Raw genomic sequence first — 18,808 nt, forward strand, 5'->3', positions numbered from 1 at the left:
CTGCCCATTTTTTGATGGGGTTGTTTGTTTTTTTTTGGTATTGAGCTGCAGAAGGTATATTTTATTACATAATCTTATATGCAACAGTGGCTTTCTTTTGGGGACAAACAATTAAAACAAATATTTTCAGTAAAGTGGATTTCTCCCACATTAGCCTCAAGCTGAAGGAAGAGCATCCTTGATGGTGGAATGCCAGACATCAGTCAGCAGGTGAAGCTGTGTTGGTATTAGTCTTCGTGGAAGTCATACCTTCTAGTGTAACAGCTAACATTTATTGGGTTTCAGGCTCTGCCCTCTACTGCCACCCACAGCTCATGGTGAGCAGAGCAAAGAGAAAACAAAGAGAAGACATAGAACTAAATTTCACTATAGACATATATTAATGCCTTTATGTGCATTATAATCAATATAATCATTATTAAGTCCCTCATCTTCTAGATAGGCCACTGAGACTCAGCTGGTTAGTGGTAATAGATTACCTAGGTCTGCAGTGACACCATGAAAGACTCCATGTTGGTACATCAGGCATCCTTTAAGCCCGTGAGAGGCACTGTGGGCAGAGAAAGCAAATCCCATCCAGAATAGGCTTCAGTTCAGTAAGGACAAAGCGATGTTTCTTTTGTGGTGGAAGAGGTCTGATGCCATCAGCATGCCACCAAGTGGCTGGCCAGCCTCCTCAGGTGCCAGGGAACACTGTTAGGCTCTGCTACTGGCACAATGAACATTCAGCAATGGCAGGAGCCTCAGTGAGAAGGAGCCCATGTTGTTGGTCTCTCCAGGGCGCCCACCCCTGGCACCAGGGCCATCCTGGACCCATGGCATAAGCTCAGAGGTGGCTGAGAAAAGAGCCTGGCCAAGGAGAGAGGACCTCTGCTAGGTTATTGAGGTCTTTCTCTCTCCAGGGTGTCCATATGAGAAGCAGAAATCCACACACTGGTGCTCATGCCCATGGATCTCACCACATGCCTCCATGCCTCTCCAGTCTTTCAATTTTGCTTCTTCTAGGATGCTGCTCAACCAGTGAATCTATTGTCACTGTGCAGGAGTCCAAGTATAACCCATCTCTCACTCCATTCGAGGTAAGTCAGCAGGCACGCTGCTCACTGTTCTGCCTGCTAGGAGGATTTCGCTTCATCGCTGCCTTCCAGATCAACAACATATCTAGGTAATCAGCTACATGCCAAGGCCAGAGATTTTCTTCCTCCATCAGCTGTTTATAGGCCACCACCTTCCCCAGAAGTCAGCTGGAGAAAGGTCCATGCATCAGAAAGAGATGACTTAGGGACCCGAACCCGCTCTTCATGCAACTTATTTATGCTCTCTTTACCTGCTCAGGCTAGATCACAAATGTTTTATTTCCATCATCTGATGATTTGCTTCTGTTCTCTGTTAACCTTATGACTTAGTGGATTTGGTAATTCCTGGCTCATTAAGGGCAGCTTCTGTGGGATATCTAGGACATACACTTCTCCTGGCGGAAGGCAGGGACCCAAGAGGCCAAAAGAGCCCTGTATGAGCATTTGGAATTTCTGGTCTGTCATGGTGTAGACACATGCACTCATACCCCATTGTCACCTAGCCAAGCATGACAACGGGGTGTGGAAATATATTTCACCCATGAGGGTGGCAGGGCAAGAGGGGGACTGTATGATGCTCTTACAGGAGAAAACAGACAACTGGGGATAAAATACCATCTGCCACACTCTTTTTTTTTGTTTTTTGTTTTTTTGATCTTTTATCTTTTTAGGGCTGCACCTGTGGCATTGGAGGTTTCCAGGCTAGGGGTTGAATCAGAGCTACAGCTGCTGGCCACAGCCACAGCCACAGCCACAGCAATGCCAGACCTGAGCTTCGTCTGTGGCCTATACCACAGCTCATGGCAATGTCAGATTTTTAACCCACTGAGCAAGGGCAGGGATTGAACCCACGTCCTCATGGATACTAGTCTGGTTCATTAACCATAATGGGAACTCCCTGACACACTCCTGAATCCTTCTTTGACCACTCCTGCCTGTCAGGTTCCCTTCTGTAGTCTTTCTATAATATCTGTTGTCCATATCACTCACATTTTTCTCCTCAGTTGTGTCGAGTTTTTGTTATTCTTTTGTTTAGGTTTATTTTTCTTCCCAGTAAGCTTGAAAATAGGAACCAGGGATTACATTTTCCTTAAATCTTTTAACACAGTTCTAAGAGCATCTTAGTTTCTCAACATGATATAATGTAATTAATCTACATCATTTTTTTTTAATCTGGTAGCTTGAAGATCCTTGAAGATACACTCAGGAGACATTTGCTGACTATTATTTTATAGGTATGAAAAGCTACTTCTTCTAAAGCCAGTTCAGGAAAGAGCAAGATCAGAGAAGGAAAAGAAGGCTTGACAAATATTTGTTACATGCCTATAGATATACACCTCCTTTGTAGAGCTTACAGTTTAGAAGGTACAAATCCTGGGGTATCTTCTGATCATCACAGAGAAAAGACTGATTTGACCTTCATTTTAAAAAATGATTTGGGGGAGTTCCCTTTGTGGCTCAGCAGTTAACGAACTCAAGTAGGATCCACAAGGATGCAGGTTCGATCCCTGGCCTTGCTCAGTGGGTTAAGGATCCCGTGTTGTTGTGAACTGTGGTGTAGGCTGCAGACTCGGGCTCAGATCCTGTGTTCTGTGGCTGTGGACTAGGCCAGAAGCTGTAGCTCCAATGTGGCCCCAGCCTGGGAACTTCCATATGCCACAGATGCGACCCTAAAAAGAAAAAAAAAAGATTTGTGTATTACATTATTCCCTCATAACATTAATTTAGAATGTCATTTTTTTCTTTTGAGCTCTTTTATAAAGGTACAACTTATATATCATGAAATCACCCACAATATGTGCAGTTAGACAAATTTAGTAGTCAAATTTACCCATGCAACCATCACTGTGGAAAGTCATTATTTATTTATTTATTTTTATACTTTATAATGATTTTTATTTTTTCCATTTTAGCTGATTTACACTGTTCTGTCAATTTTCTTCTGCACAGCAAGGTGACCCAGTCACACATACATGTATATATTCTTTTATCTCATATTATCTTGCTCCATCACAAGTGGCCAGACATAGTTCCCAGTGCTATACAGCAGGATCCCATTGCTTATCCATTCCAAAGGCAATAGTTTGCATCTTTTAACCCCAAATTCCCAGTCCCTCCCACTCCCTTACCCTCCCCCTTGGCAACAACAAGTCTGTTCTCCATGTCCATGATTTTCTTTTCTGTAGAAAGTTTCATTTGTGCCATATATTAGATTTGTCTTTCTCTTTCTGACTTATTTCACTTAGTATGAGAGTCTCTAGCTCCATCCATCCATGTTGCTGCAAATGGCATTATTTTGTTCTTTTTTATGGCTGAGTTGTATTCCATTGTGTATATATACCACATCTTCTTAGTCCAATCATCTGTCGATGGACATTTAGGTTGTTTCCATGTCTTGGCTATTGTGAATAGTGATGCAATGAACATGAGGGTGCATGTTTCTCTTTTAAGTAGAGTTTTGTCTGGATATATGCCCAAGAGTGGGATTGCTGGGTCATGTGGTAGTTCTATGCATAGTTTTCTAAGGTACCTCCATACTGTTTTCCACAGTGATTGCACCAATTTACATTCCCACCAACAGTGCAGGAGGGCTCCCTTTTCTCCACACCCTCTCCAGAATTTGTTATTAGTGGACTTATTAATGATTGTCATTCTGACTGGTGTGAGGTGGTACCTCATAGTAGTTTTGATTTACATGTCTCTAATAACCAATGATGTTGAACATTTTTTCATGTGCTTGTTGGCCATCTGCATTTCTTCTTTGGAGAAATGTCTATTCAAGTCTTTTGTCCATTTGTCAATTGGGTTGTTGGCTTTTTTGCTGTTGAGTTGTATAAGTTGTTTGCGTATTTTAGAGATTAAGCCTTTGTCAGTTGCATGGTTTGAAACTATTTTCTTCCATTCTGTAAGTTGTCTTTTTTTTTTTATGGTTTCCTTTGCTGTGCAAAAACTCGTCAATTTGATTAGTTCCCATTGGTTTATTGTTACTCTTATTTCTGTTCCTTTAGGGGACTGACCTGAGAAAACATTTGTAAGGTTGATATCAGAGAATGTTCGCCTCCAGGATTTTGATGGTGTCTTGTCTTACATTTAAGTCTTTAACCCATTTTGAGTTCATTTTTGTGCATGGTGTGAGGGTGTGTTCCAGTTTCATTGATTTACATGTGGTTGTCTAGTTTTCCCAGCACCACTTGCTGAAAATGCTCTCTTTTTCCCATTTTATGTTTTGCCTCCTCTATCAGAGAATAATTGACCATAGGTGTCTTGGTTTATTTCTGGGTTTTCTATTCTGTTCCATTGGTCTGTGTGTCTTGATGACTGTGGCTCTGTAATATTGCCTAAAGTCTGAGAGAGTTATGCCTCCTGCTTGGTTTTTGTTCCTCAGAATTTCTTTGGCAATTCTGGGTCTTTTGTGGTTCCATATAAATTTTTGGATAGTTTTTTGTAGTTCTGTGAAAAATGTCATGTGTAATTTAATAGGGATTACACTGAATCTGTAGATTGCTTTGGGTAATATGGCCATTTTTATAATATTAATTTTCCAACCCAGGAGCATATAATATCTTTCCATTTCTTTCATTCCTCTTTAATTTCCATGATTAAAGTATTATAGTTCTCAAAATATAAGTCTTTCACTTTCTTGGTCAGGTTTATTCCCAGGTATTTGATTTTTGGGGCATGCAATTTTAAAAGGTATTGTATTTTTGTATTCTTTTTCTAATATTTCATTGTTAGTATACAGAAATGCGACTGATTTCTGAATGTTAGAATTGTATCCTGCTACTTTGCTGAATTTGTTGATCAGTTTGAGTCCTTAGGGTTTTCTATATATACTATATATATAGTATCATGTCATCTGCATAGAGTGACGATTTTACCTCTTCTTTTCCAGTTTGGATAGTTTTTTTTAATTTCTTTTGTTTGTCTGATTGCTGTGGCTAGGACTTCTAATACTATGTTGAGTAACAGTGGTGAGAGTGGGCATCCTTGTCTTGTTCCAGATTTTAGTGGGAAAAAATTGAGTTTTTCTCCCACTCTCCATTTTATATACTCTCCATTGAGTATTATATTTGCTGTGGGTTTGCTGTAAATGGCTTTTATTATATTAAGGTATGTTACCTCTGTACCCACTTTGGTAAGAGTTTTGATCTTGAATGGATGTTGGATATTGTCAAATTCTTTTTCTGCATCTATTGAGATGAACATGTGGTTTTTGACTTTTCTTTTGTTAATACAGTGTATGACGTTGGTTGATTTGTGTACATTAAACCATCCTTGTGCACCTGGGATGAATCCCACTTGGTCATGGTATATGATCTTTTTAATATGTTGTTAGATTCAGTTAGCTAAGATTTTGTTGAGAATTTTTGCATATATATTCTTCAGAGATTTTGGCCTATAATTTTCTTTTTTGTAGTATCTTTGTCTGGTTTTGGTATTAGGGTGATTGTGGCATCCTAAAATGTCTTTGGGGGTGTTCCTTCTTCAACCTTTTGAAAAAGGAGGATGGGTATAATTTCCTCTTTGTATGTTTGGTAGAATTTGCCTGTGAAGCCATCTGGTCCTGGACTTTTATTTGTAGGGAATGTTTTTATGACACATTCAATTTCATTTCTAATGATCGGTCTGTTCAGTTGATATATTTCTTCTTGATTCAGTTTTGGCAGCATCTAAATTTCTAGAAAGTTGTCCATTTCTTCCAGGTTGTCAAATTTGTTGGCATACAATAGTGTCATTTTATATTTAACCACTAGGTGGTAACATTATGTGTAGTTAGACATAATGTATTCAGATTCTTTACTTGCCAACAAATTCTAGTCTGTTATCACCAACAGCTGTTAGGCAAAAGTCACAACTAGTCCATTAAGCCAAATGTTTTTGGTCATCAGATGCTCTGGGTTGTTTTTTTTTCTTCTGTAAAGTGGATTAAGGCAAGAATCTTGTTTTTTCATATAGTTATTAGACTTCAGCTCTTTATTATGTCATCTTACAGTCTTGTGACTAAATGCTAATCCCTGGCTGGCCTCTGTCTTAGCCAAGATATCCAAGGTCAGGAGTTTCTGAGTGGCTCTGTGCATCCTTCTGACCACAAGGAGTGCTTTCTGTGAAATGATGGGCCTCTCTGAGCATCAGAAAGGAGACTGATGATTTGCTTGCTCACTGCTCCAGAGTTATGATGGAGATAAAACTGTAATTTCTAAGGCTCAGGCTGGTCTCGCCTTACATACCTATCTAAGCCTTATGTTACAGGTAATTTTACAGTCAGAAGGACCTGGGTTTGAATCTTAATCCCCTCACCACTTTTTAGCTACATGACTTTAGGCAAGTTATAGTTTCCTACTTGCAAAGTGTGGGCAATACCAATTTTACTATCAATGGCTTCTGAAGGCCTTAGCGTGAATTATAACTTTGTCTCTATCCACATTCATATTTATATCTACATTCATATTTATATCTACTAATAATACTGCCTTACCACTAGACAATTATTATTATCAATAATTAATAATAACTATTTATTATTAATGTACTTCCTGATCCCTTTACTTCTCACATTAATTCTTTTCTAGATGGGGCAGTCTACTCACTGACCCCAAATATGTTTCTCTCATTCTCACCTTCAGATGGTGATGAACTAGGAACAAACAGAAAGATGAATGTCCTTTCCTCAATCATCACTTATCAAAATTCTATCCTTCCTTTGAGATTCACTTAAAACACAGTTCTCTCTCCATCACAATTATCATGTCTTAACATTTTATGGTCTTGTTTTTTCTCCATTTTGGGAATGGGTATTTTGATTTCCTAAGGAGAGGATAAATTCCTTAGGACCAGAGCTATGCCACGGACTTCAGTTGTGTCTCCTAATGAAGGTTGCACAGTGCTGGGCACATGGAAGACTCAAACCACTTAGGTTAGGGACGTGACCTGGAGGAGCTGCTGACTGTTTAAGGTTCACCCAGAAGGAGAATGTGCCCATGGTTTGAGGTATAGAAGCTCACACCAAAATTTCATTTTAGTTATTCAGAATTTGAATTATTCTTTACCCCAGGCTTTGATGAATTTTTTTCAAGGATCTTGAAACATGTATTAATGAAACATATGATATATAATTATATATATGTTTTTTCCTTTTTATGGCCATGCCTATGGCATATAGAAGTTTCCAGGACTAGGGGTCAAATCGGAGCTGCAGCTGTCAGCCTATGCCACAGCCACAGCAGCACTGAATCCGAGCTGCCCTCTGCTCCTGCACTGCAATTTGCAGCAACACCAGATCCTTAACCCACTGGGTGAGGCCAGGGATTGAACTTGCATCCTCACAGAGACAACTTTGGGTCCTTAACCTGATGAGCCACAATGGGAACTCCTTTTAAAAAATATTTTTTTGGGGGTCATTTTTTATTTAGAGTATATACTCTGTCTCTCTCTCTCTCTCTTTTTTTTTTTTTTCTGGCCACACCTGCAACATGTGGAAGTTCCTAGGCCAGGGATCAAACCCACACCACAGCAGGGACGATGCCAGATCCTTAATTGCTAGACCACCAGGGAACTCAACATATAATATTGATAAACATTTTGTAAAAAAAAAATATTTATAAAAATAAATATTTCCATGAAGTGTTTAGCACAGGGCCTGGCACCTCAGTGATTACCAATGCTATTATTGTAACATATCTTTGTCTTTTCTTTCTGATAACATGTTCTACCATTTTGTGATTTTTCCATTTGTCCCATTTGTTCTTTTTAGCTTTTTAAAAAAATTTATTTTATTTTATTTTATTTTGTGGTCTTTTGCCTTTTCTTGAGCCGTTCCCTCGGCATATGGAAGTTCCCAGGCTAGGGATCTAATCCGAGTTGTAGCCACCGGCCTATGCCAGAGCCACAACAAAGCGAGATTCGAGCTGCATCTGCAACCTACACCACATCTCACAGCAATGCCAGATCTTTAACCCACTGAGCGAGGCTAGGGATCGAACCCTCAACCTCATGGTTCCTAAGCGGATTGTTAACCACTGAGCCACAACGGGAACTCCTCATTTGTTCTTTTTTCCTAACTTTTTTCTTTTTTCCTCACTTTCCTGACTATTTTTCATTAAGCAAGTTTTAAAAATTATTTCATTTTATCACCTCTACTATATTTTGGCTAAACAGCTTTGCATTATTATTTTAGTAATTACAGTTCAGATGACAATATACACCCTTGACTTACTACAATCTACCTTAAATTAGTCTTTTTCACTTTCCAAGTAATGCAATAATCCTACAAGAGTTTAAGTCCTTTGTTTCCCTCCCACATTTTGTGCTACTGTTGTCATATATCTTTTTCTGCACGTGTTATAAATACTCTCCTCTATGAGTCCCAGGATTATGTTTTTTGTTGTTGTTGTTTATTTGTTTGTTTTTGCTTCTTAGGGCAGAACCTATGGCATATAGAAGTTCCCAGACTAGGGGTCTAATCAGAGCTACAACTGCCAGCCTATGCCACAGTCACAGCAACTGGAGATCTGACCCGTGTATGTGGCCTACACCACAGCTCATGGCAATGCCAGATCCTTGACCCACTGATCAAGGACAGGGATCAAACCCACATCCTCATGGATACTAGTCAGGTTTGTTACTGCTGAGCCACAACGGGAACTCCAAGTCCTAGGACTATGAAGATTATGGTTTGAAAATCATTACTTTATATATCTCCATTCTAATAATAATTATTTGTAAAATAGTTAAGATCATTAAAATAAAATCATTTTAATTGGCTTGAGAAATTATGTCTATCTTTGCCTTTTGAGAACCCTGAAGATGAAGTCATTCAAGCTTTAAATCTCTACCATTCCTAGTTTCAGGGCCAAGGAGTGAGGTTTTTTATTATTAGCCTCACTCAGATGCCAGCTGGTGTGGTCCAGTATTAATCTTGCTTCTATAGATCTAAAACTTGATATGCTTGCTTGTCTGCCTTTGGAATCTGTTTACTATATGGTTTGTATTTGTTTACCCTCTTCTCTCTTCCAGATCAACCTCTCTCCTCAGTTGGTTCTATCCGTAGTGGTTAGGTATCAGCCTCAGTTTACTTATTAGCATTTTTCATCTACTGCTGGGAATGAATGCTGTATTTGACTTCAACCCACCTGGTCAGAGACTCACTATCCTGCTTAAATCTTGTCAGATGGCATCTCTTGGAGATCCTTCTTAGCTCTATAACCTAGCTAGTAGCTGGGATTCTTTGAAAAACAAACAGACTGATACTTCAAAGGACACTGATGCCTCTCTTACCACCAATCTGACTTTGAATTTCACTTGACACTGGAATTCACTTATTTGAAGGGGTAGTCTTCTATCCAACTGGGTCAATTCTTCTCGTTCCTTTAACCCAGTCAGTTTGGGCTTCTTTTCTCTATCTTTCCTAGACCATGTTGCTGAGGTTTTAGCACTTTTCAAACCTGAACCTCAGAAGTGGAGACTAATGAGCATTATGTAGAGAGTAGTAGTTCTCAAAGTCTAGTCCCTTGACCCTAGTAGGTCCCTGAGATCCTTTAAGAGAGTCTGTAGGGAGAAGATTTTCATAATTATATCGACTATAGAAGTTCCCCTTGTGGCTCAGTAGAAATGAATCTGACTAGCATCCATGAGGACACACAGGTTCGATCCCTGGCCTCAGTCAGTGGGTTAAGGATCTGGTGTTGCCATGAGCTGTGGTGTAGGTCACAGATGAGGCTCAGATCCGGTGCTGAGCTGTAGGCTGTGGCTGTAGGCCAGTGGCTATAGTTCCGATTCAGCCCCTAGCCTGGGAACCTCCATATGCTGCGGGCGAGGCCCTAAAAAGACACACACACAAAAAATTATATCGACTTTGTTTTTTTCACCGTGTTGGCTTTTGCACTGGTGGCATGAAGGCAATGGTGAGTAAAAGGGCTGCTTCCTCAGGACAAATCAAAGCAGTGGCACCAGACCACACTAGCAGTCATTGCATTCTTCCTTGTCATGCATTTACAGTTGCTGTTTTTTTTTTTTTTTTTTAAAGAGCCTGTTTCACTGAACAACATCCTTGGTGAATCATGAATTTTATTAAATCTCAATCCTTGAGCTGTTATAATATCTGTGTAATAGAATGAGATGTGTAAAAAGCACTCCTATTGCATCCTACAATATGACGGTTATCTTTAGGGAAAAAAAGACAAACAAACTTGTGCCTTTGTTTAATCTGTGAACTTTTCTCATGAAACACCAATTTTATTTGAAAGAATGATTGACACATAAACTTGGTTGTTTTGACTTGGGTATTTGGCAGACATTTTCTGAAAAATGGATGAAGTGAGCCCTGTCACTTCAAGGAAAACAATTGACAGCATTGGTGTCAATGATAAAATTAGAGCATGCAAGCAAAGATTCAAACATTGGAAAACTCATATTTTCTATTAAAGCCTTTTATGATGAGAAATGTGATTCTTTGGTATTGTATAATGATATAATGTCAATATTTGGAAAATATGCCAACACAGGGAAACCAATATTTTCTAAATAATCAATAGATGATGCTACAAAATCATGCCTGGTTAAAAAATGTATTCAAGGTGCAAGATAGACCCAAGGATTTTAATGTAATAAGACTACAAACAGTTCATTGAGGCAGTTTCAGATTTAATACTGCAAATAATCTGTAAGAAGCTATCATTTGTAGAGTTTTGTTTTAATATCAAAGAGGAATAGCCTCAGTTATCTGCAAAGTTTATTAAAATATGCTTCCTTTTTCTAACTATATCTGAATTAGACTGTATTTCCTTCATAAACTCCAATGAAAACAACATACTGGAGGAGACTGAATACAGAATCAGATATGAGATCCAGCTGTCTGCTGTCAAGCAGATATTGAAGAGATTTGCAAAATGAAAAAATAATGCCACTTTTTACACTAAACCGTCACACAGATCCCTTTCTACCTACTTACTGGCACCTCAAATTCCGTTAAAATGAAGAGTTGCCATTCAACAAGTGCAAAGAAGTTTACAGTGCTCAAAGTGAAAGACAGGGGGCAGAGAATTTGACTAAAAAAGAGAGGAATTGATTCCCAACACTGTCACCATATGTATTTGGGGAAATTACCTACATTTTTGGCCCCTAAATTCCTTGACTCTAAAATGGGCTAAACTTTCTCTCTGTGAGGCCACTTCAAGCTCTAAGGAACCTGTAATTATAAGAAAATAATGACAAAATAATCCATTATAGCTCAAGGTTTTCAAAATCACAATTACCCTATTTAACAAGAATAATATCTTATGTTATATGTAAATTTAAAACTAAAGTTTATAAAAAGTGGCTGTCAAAAAATTTCAGCAAAATCATAGAAATGGCATGCTAAAACTTTTCCCATTAAAGGCAACAGAAGACATAGATGCCCAATATTCCTTCAATTCAGCATTTTAAAGATCCTAATTAATGTAGTAAACCAGAAAAATAAATGAGATATATATCTTTGAAGAGGTCTGGGTGTGGGGGGCCTACTCTTCTCCAATTGTTATTAGTTGAGGGGACACTGGTGAGACACTGAGACATTGGGAGAGCTATTGGCATTTTTTGTCATTTCTATGGTATCTCATTTTTGAAATTGTATTTGCTTGGTTTCATCATTTTTCTATACATTTATTGGGTGTTGTATTTCCTCTTCTGTCAATTTTTTTTTTTGTTGTTGTCGTTGTTGCTATTTCTTGGGCTGCTCCCACGGCATATGGAGGTTCCCAGGCTAGGGGTTGAATCGGAGCTGTAGCCACCGGCCTATGCCAGAGCCACAGCAACGCGGGATCCAGCCGCGTCTGCAACCTACACCACAGCTCACGGCAACGCCGGATCGTTAACCCACTGAGCAAGGGCAGGGACCGAACCCGCAACCTCATGGTTCCTAGTCGGATTCGTTAACCACTGCGCCATGACGGGAACTCCTGTCAATTTCTAATTCGTATTTTTTGCCCATTTTTTAACATCATCCTTTGCTTTTTCTTACTAATCTCTAGGAGAGTTTACATACTTTGAGCATCGAGTGCTTATTGGTTATATTTACCCAAATATTTTTCAAGTCTACTTTTGACTTAACTTTGCTTATGATTTCTCTGTCATAAAATTAAAAAAGCCTATTTCTTTTTACAACCACACTTATGGCAAATGGAATTTCCTGGGCCAGGGGTCAAATCAGAGCTGCATTTGTGGCCTATGCCATAGCCACAGCAATGCTGGATCCAACCTATGCCACAGCTTATAGCAATGCAGGATCCTTGACCCACTGAGTGAGGCCAGGTATCAAACCCACATCCTCAGCAGACTATGTCAAATTCTTAACCCACTGAGGCACAACAGGAACTCCTAAAATATTTTTATGCTGTCAATTTACTAATTCTTTCTCTTGTGACTTTAATTTTGGTATTTTGTTTAAGAAGGCCACTCTTACTCTCAAAACAAATATATGTTTTTTATATTTATCTTGTATTTTATATTTTCATCTAACTCTCAAAGTTTAATTGTTATAATTATTTTCTGTGGATTGTTTTTGTGTGTGAGGTGCAAATCTCATTGCAGTCTATTTTCCAAATGGATAATAAATACCTTACACTTTTAATGAATAGTTGATATGTTCTTACTGATTTAAAATGCTACTTCTCTGATAATTTAAATTTCCTTACTTTCACAGAATCATTTCTAGGCACTTTACTATTATTAATAGTAAAGTTAATAGTAAAAAATTACTATTAATAATAATAATAATAATAATTTATTATTATTTATTATTCATGCATACTTGTTTAAGAAACACATGTGTACATAATACAAAATACTATGCTATATATTCTAGGTGTTTGAAACACTTGAATGTAAATGTTTATCACAAGATGTGGAAGAATCCACAAAAGGAGGTATCTTTGGGAAAGTTTGGAGATTAGTTCTAGTAAACAATGGCCTCTGCCTCTTCTAATATTTTAGTATTTCACATGGGGAAACTATTCATATATTATATTCTTGCATGAAAATAAATTCAATGATCAATACTATTAAAATTAGAAAAAAATAACGCCATTGTTTACACTAAAATTTGTTTCTTATGAAAAAGATAGTTATTTTCATTAAATATATCTATGTTAACAGGTATTTGGTTTATTATTATCATTATTAAATCAACAGGTAAATATTTTTAAAATATCAGATTTAATCTCTAGTATGATAAATATCAGCAGATGCAACTCACTTGAAGAATTCTTTTGGAGTCTCAATGGGTTTAAGGATGTAAAGGGAGTTAAGAACCACTAATATTACTTAGAATAGGGTGGAAATATTATTATTTACTAGATGGATAAAGGTTTATATTTTTCATATCATTCAAGATAATTTGCATAATTTATATTTTCTTTATGCAAAAAATAGCCAAGGGATAATTTGTTTTGTAAAAAGTATTACTCATTAGGGATAGCCTGTTAAGAATATGTTTAAATGTTAATAGCAAATGACTACACAACAAAAAAAATTAGGGCTAGAAAGAAAAAAGTAATCTCTTAAATTAAAAAAAAAAGTCAAATAGACACAGAACATCCATTACCAAATTCCCAAGGGCAGAAACTTGGATTTAGATGATAATAAAGAAGGAAATTCTAAAATGGAATGTCTTTAGTACAAAAACAAGCCTTTATTCTCATCTAAAAGAAATCTGAGATCATTGACAATACTTTCACTGACTATATTTGTTGCAGATATTTAGAATGAATTAAAGTTTTTTATTGTAAATATTCATCCTGTAGGGTATTGCAATTAGCTTGAATTTGTTAAACTGTTCACCTCTGAAGTGTAGAACTCTGAAGTTCAAGTTGTAGATTTATTGTTATTAAAGTAACAGCTAGAATTGGAGCAAAAAGGGCCCCTTTCCAGTGGTCCAGATACTTTTGCAATTGTCTTTACTTGTCATTGAATTATAGCTATAGATGTCAGGAAGTTTTCATTCTTTCTTCAGTTCTGTGAAACCATAAAATATTAATACATTTATGATGCAAAATTTAAGTTCCATACTTAAAAAGACAAGACATTCCTCATGATATGCAGATGATATGATACTATATTTAGAAAACTCTAAAGATTCCACAGAGAATCTACTAGAATTGATAAACAAATTCAACAAAGTAACAGGATACAAGATAAACTATAGAAATCTGTTGAATTTCCTTAAACTAACCATGAAATATCAGTAAGGGAAAGTTAAAACAAACAAACAAACAAACAATTCCTTTGCAAATTGCATCCAAAAAAAAATACTTAGGAATACACCTGACCAGGAGGTGAAAGACTTATACACTGAGAAGTATAAAAACATTGATAAAGGAAATTGAAGGTGATTTAAAGAAATGGGAAGATATTCCATGCTCTTGGATTGGAAGAATTAATATTGTTAAAATGGCCATACTACCCAAAGCAATCTACAGATATAATGCAAGCTTTATCAAATTACCCATGGCATTTTTCACAGAACAAGAACAAATAATCCTAATATTTGTATAGACTCACAAAAGACCAAGAATTTCCAAAGCAATCCTGGAGAAAAAGAACAAAGCTGGAGGCATAACCCTCTCAGACTTCAGACAATCCTACAAATCTACAGTAATCAAAACAGTGTGGTATTGGCAAAAACAAAAAAAGAGAGAGAGAGAGAGAGACATATGGATCAATGAAACAAAAGAGAGAGCCCAGAAATAAACCCTCACACCTATGATCAATTAGTCTTTGACAAAGGAAGCAAGAATATACAATGGAGAAAAGAGTCTCCAGCAAGGAGTATTGGAGAAGCTGGACAGATGTTTGTAAATGAATGAAGTTAGAATATTTCCTCACACTAAACACAAAAATAGACTCAAAATATCTCAGACACTTATAAGACATGACACCATAAAACTCCTAGAAGAGATCATAGGCAAAACATTCTCAGATGTAAATTGTAGCAATGTTTTCTTAAGTCAGTTTCCCAAAGCAATAGAAATACAAGCCAAAATAAACAAATGGGACCTAATCAAACTTAGAAGACATTTGCAAATGATGTGACAGACAAGGACTTTATTTCCAAAATATAAAAATAGCTCGCCAAACTCAATAACAACAACAAAGACAACAACAAAACCCAATTGAAAAATGGGCAGAAGATCTAAATAGACATTTTTCCAAAGAAGACATCCAGATGGCCAAAATGCACATGAAAAGATGCTCAACATCACTATTAGAGAAATACAAATCAAAACTACTATGAGGTATCACCTCAGACTGGTCAGAATGGCCATCACCAAAAAGTCAGATAAATACTGGAGAGGATGTGGAGAAAAATGAACCTTCCTATATTGTTGGTGGGAATGTAAGTTTGTGTAGCCTCTATGGAAAGCAGTAGGGATGGTCCTTAAAAAACTAAAAATAGAATCACCATGTGATCCAAAAATCCCACTTTTGGGTATATATCTGGACAAAATGCTAATTCAAAAAGATACAAGTACTCCATTGGTCATAGAAGCATTATTTACAGTAGCCAAGACATGTCTATTGATAGATGAATAGATAAAGATGTGGAATATATATAGAACACACACACAGTGGAATATCACTCAGCCATAACAAGTATGAAATAATGCCATCTGTAACAACATGGATGGACCTAAAGATTATCATACTAAATAAAGTCAGACAGAGAAGTATAACTATCATATTATATCATTTATACATATCTAAGAAAAAGATCCAAATGAATTTATTTACAAAACAGAAACAGACTCACAGACATAGAAAACAAACTTATGGTTACTTGAAGGGGAGGGTGGTGGAGAGATAAAATAGGAATTTTGGATTATCAGATATAAACTACTATATACAAAATAGAAAAACAGCAAAGTCCTATTGCATAGCACAGGGAAGTATATTCAGTATCTTGTAATAAATCATAATGAAAATAATCTGAAAAAGAATATATAAAATACATACATATATGTGTATAAAATGAATTACTTTGCTGTACACCAGAAACTAACAGAACATTGTAAAACAACTATACTTCAATGAAAAAATAAAATAAAAAAAACTTAGCCATAGGTTTTTCTCATGTATGTTTAGTTTTTGGTGAAAGATATTTTCTTTTATTTAGGTTGCTAAGTTTTTTTTTTAAAGGGCCACACTCATGGAATATGGAAGGTCTCAGGCTAGGGGTTGAATTGAAGCTGCAGTTGCTGGCCTACACCACAGCTATAGCAACACCAGGTTTGAGCCATGTCTGTGACCTACACTGCAGCTCCTGGCAATGCTGGATCCTTAAACCACTGAGCGAGGCCAGGGTTTGAACCCACATCCTCATGGGTACTATTTGGGTTCATTACCACTGAGCCACAATGGGAACTCCTTAATTTGTTAAGTTTTAAAAAATCATATGTAAACGTTGAATTTTAGCAAATCATTCTTCTGGCATCTGTTGAAATAATCATAAAGTTTTTTAAAGTTTTCCTGTTTCCTTCTGATAACATGATGTATTACATGGATTTAATATTTTTGCTTGGGAGCATGTGGTTTGGCTATAAGAATGCATACCATTTACCAAGACTGAAAGATTCTCAGCCATTTTCTTTTCAAGTATTTTTATTCCCTTTTTCTCAATTTTTCTTCTCTGGGACTCAATTAGGCATATGTTGGACCTTTTCACTCTATCCTTCCTGTCTTTTAATTTCTCTTTTCTGTTTTTCCAAACTTTATCTTTCCATGATACATTCTGAATAATATCCTCAGACATATCTTTTAATTTTCTAATACAGCCTTCATTGTGTCAAAACTTCTATTTGAGGTAATTTCTTAAACAATTTCAATTATCATAATTTTTTGAGGATGTTTCATATCCATAGCCTCTTGTTCTTTTATACATTCATGTTAAAAATACATTAAAAAGATTTATGTCTTCTTTTCTTCTCTTTAATCATTTTAAGTATACTTATTTTAGAGTCTCTATCTGATTGATTTTCCACTTTGTCCATTCTCTATATTGCAACTAGGATGATCGTTGTAAAATGAGAGTCAGGTTATATCGCTCCCATGTTCAAATCTCTTTACAGGTTTTCCGTGATAATTACAAACATCCCTGTGTTCCTTCTGCCTGGTTTATTCTTCTCCCAGGTATTTATGAAGCTCCCTCCCTCCATTCCTTTAAGTCTCTACTCAAATGTCACATACTCAAAGGGCCTCTTTTAGCAGATTCCTCTAGCGGTCCAATTTATATCTTCTCTGCCTCATCTCTATTTCCAGCTATGGCTGTGGTGAATAGTAGGTATGGGCTTCAAGCTAATCCATTAAGTCATTCCACTTATGCCCAGGGAGTCCTTCAGTGCTCAGATCTCTGGTGTTACATCAGTAGGCCCAAGTATGCATCTTGGAAGTAATAGGATTAATATGCCCATGGGCAACCCTCAGTCAGTGATAGATGAGAGCTAATGGATAAATTTTCTTGCCTCCTGCCCTTTGTGCAGATGATTCTGGGAAGAATAAAAACCTTGTTGCCCTTGGCATTAATAATACACACTTACACTGGCATTTTTCTCCTTCCTTGTCTACTTTTTCTGTTTCATCACTCCTCTTCCTCAGAATCAACTCCCAGATAAGTCACCCATATGCAAGTCTCTCAGACTCTGTTTTATGAGTAAACTCAATGTAAGACATCTTCCCTAACCACCCCATTTAAAATTGCATCTCAGAGTTCCCATCTCAGCTCAGTAGAAACGAATCTGACTAGCGTCCATGAGGACGGGGGTTCGATCCCTGGCCTTGCTCAGTGGGTTAAGGATCTGCTATTGCCGTGTGGTGAAGGTGGTGGATGCATCTCATATCCTGTGTTGCTGTGGCTGTGGTGTAGGCCAGCAGCTACACCTCTGATTCAGTCCCTAGCCTGGGAACCTCCATATGCTGCAGGTGCAGCCCTAAGAAGACAAAAAATAAAATAAAAGTACATTTCATTCTGTTTGTTCTTCCATTGCTTTGCCTCTATCCTTAGCATATATTACTGTCTAACATCAGAGTATATATTTACATGTTTATTTATAGACTACCTCATTTGAATGTTTTGTATTGTTTTTTCACTGTAGGGTCCCCAGTGCCTATAACAATGCCTAGCATGTCATACACACTGAGTATACATTTATCAAATGTGAAAGATGGATGAATGGGCAGTTAATCATGCTGCTTGCTCTATCTTCTGACTCTTCCTCTTGATGGAATCTTTTGACATGTGTTTTATAATTTATTGATTGTCAGATCATCTTATGAGAAACTTATAACATTTTAAAAAGGGTCCTATGTATCCCAGACTGTTGATGTTTTCACCATATTGGTTTTATGTTTTATTTTGTCAGACTCTCTAGGGACATTATTACTTGTAGACCATGACATAGTGAACAGCAGCCACTTGTAATGCATGTTAGATTTTCCTTGATTTCTAATATATTTTACCTGATATACTCAAATGAATATCTTGAGCATTAAGGTTCATGACTATTATAAATCCATTTGAATTTTATGACTTAATCAATAGCAACTACTTAATTTTTTGCCCTTAAATCTTTTAAAATATGATTTTAATAAAAGTAAATTCTGCTTGGGGATTAAGATGGTGGAATAGAAGGACTGGAGCTCACCTTATCTCATAAAAACAACACAATTACAAGCAAATGCTGAACAACCTTCAACCAAACAGACTG

At 36.9% G+C, this 18,808-nt stretch overlaps 1 pseudogene; it reads right to left on the reverse strand.

The window, feature by feature from the left end:
- The window catches only part of LOC125128693 (flavin-containing monooxygenase 5-like), an 80,518-nt pseudogene that overhangs the window by 24,209 nt on the left and 37,501 nt on the right, over window positions 1-18,808 (reverse strand).

This window comes from Phacochoerus africanus, chromosome 6, assembly GCF_016906955.1.
Source record: "Phacochoerus africanus isolate WHEZ1 chromosome 6, ROS_Pafr_v1, whole genome shotgun sequence".
Taxonomy (NCBI): Eukaryota; Metazoa; Chordata; class Mammalia; order Artiodactyla; family Suidae; genus Phacochoerus; species Phacochoerus africanus.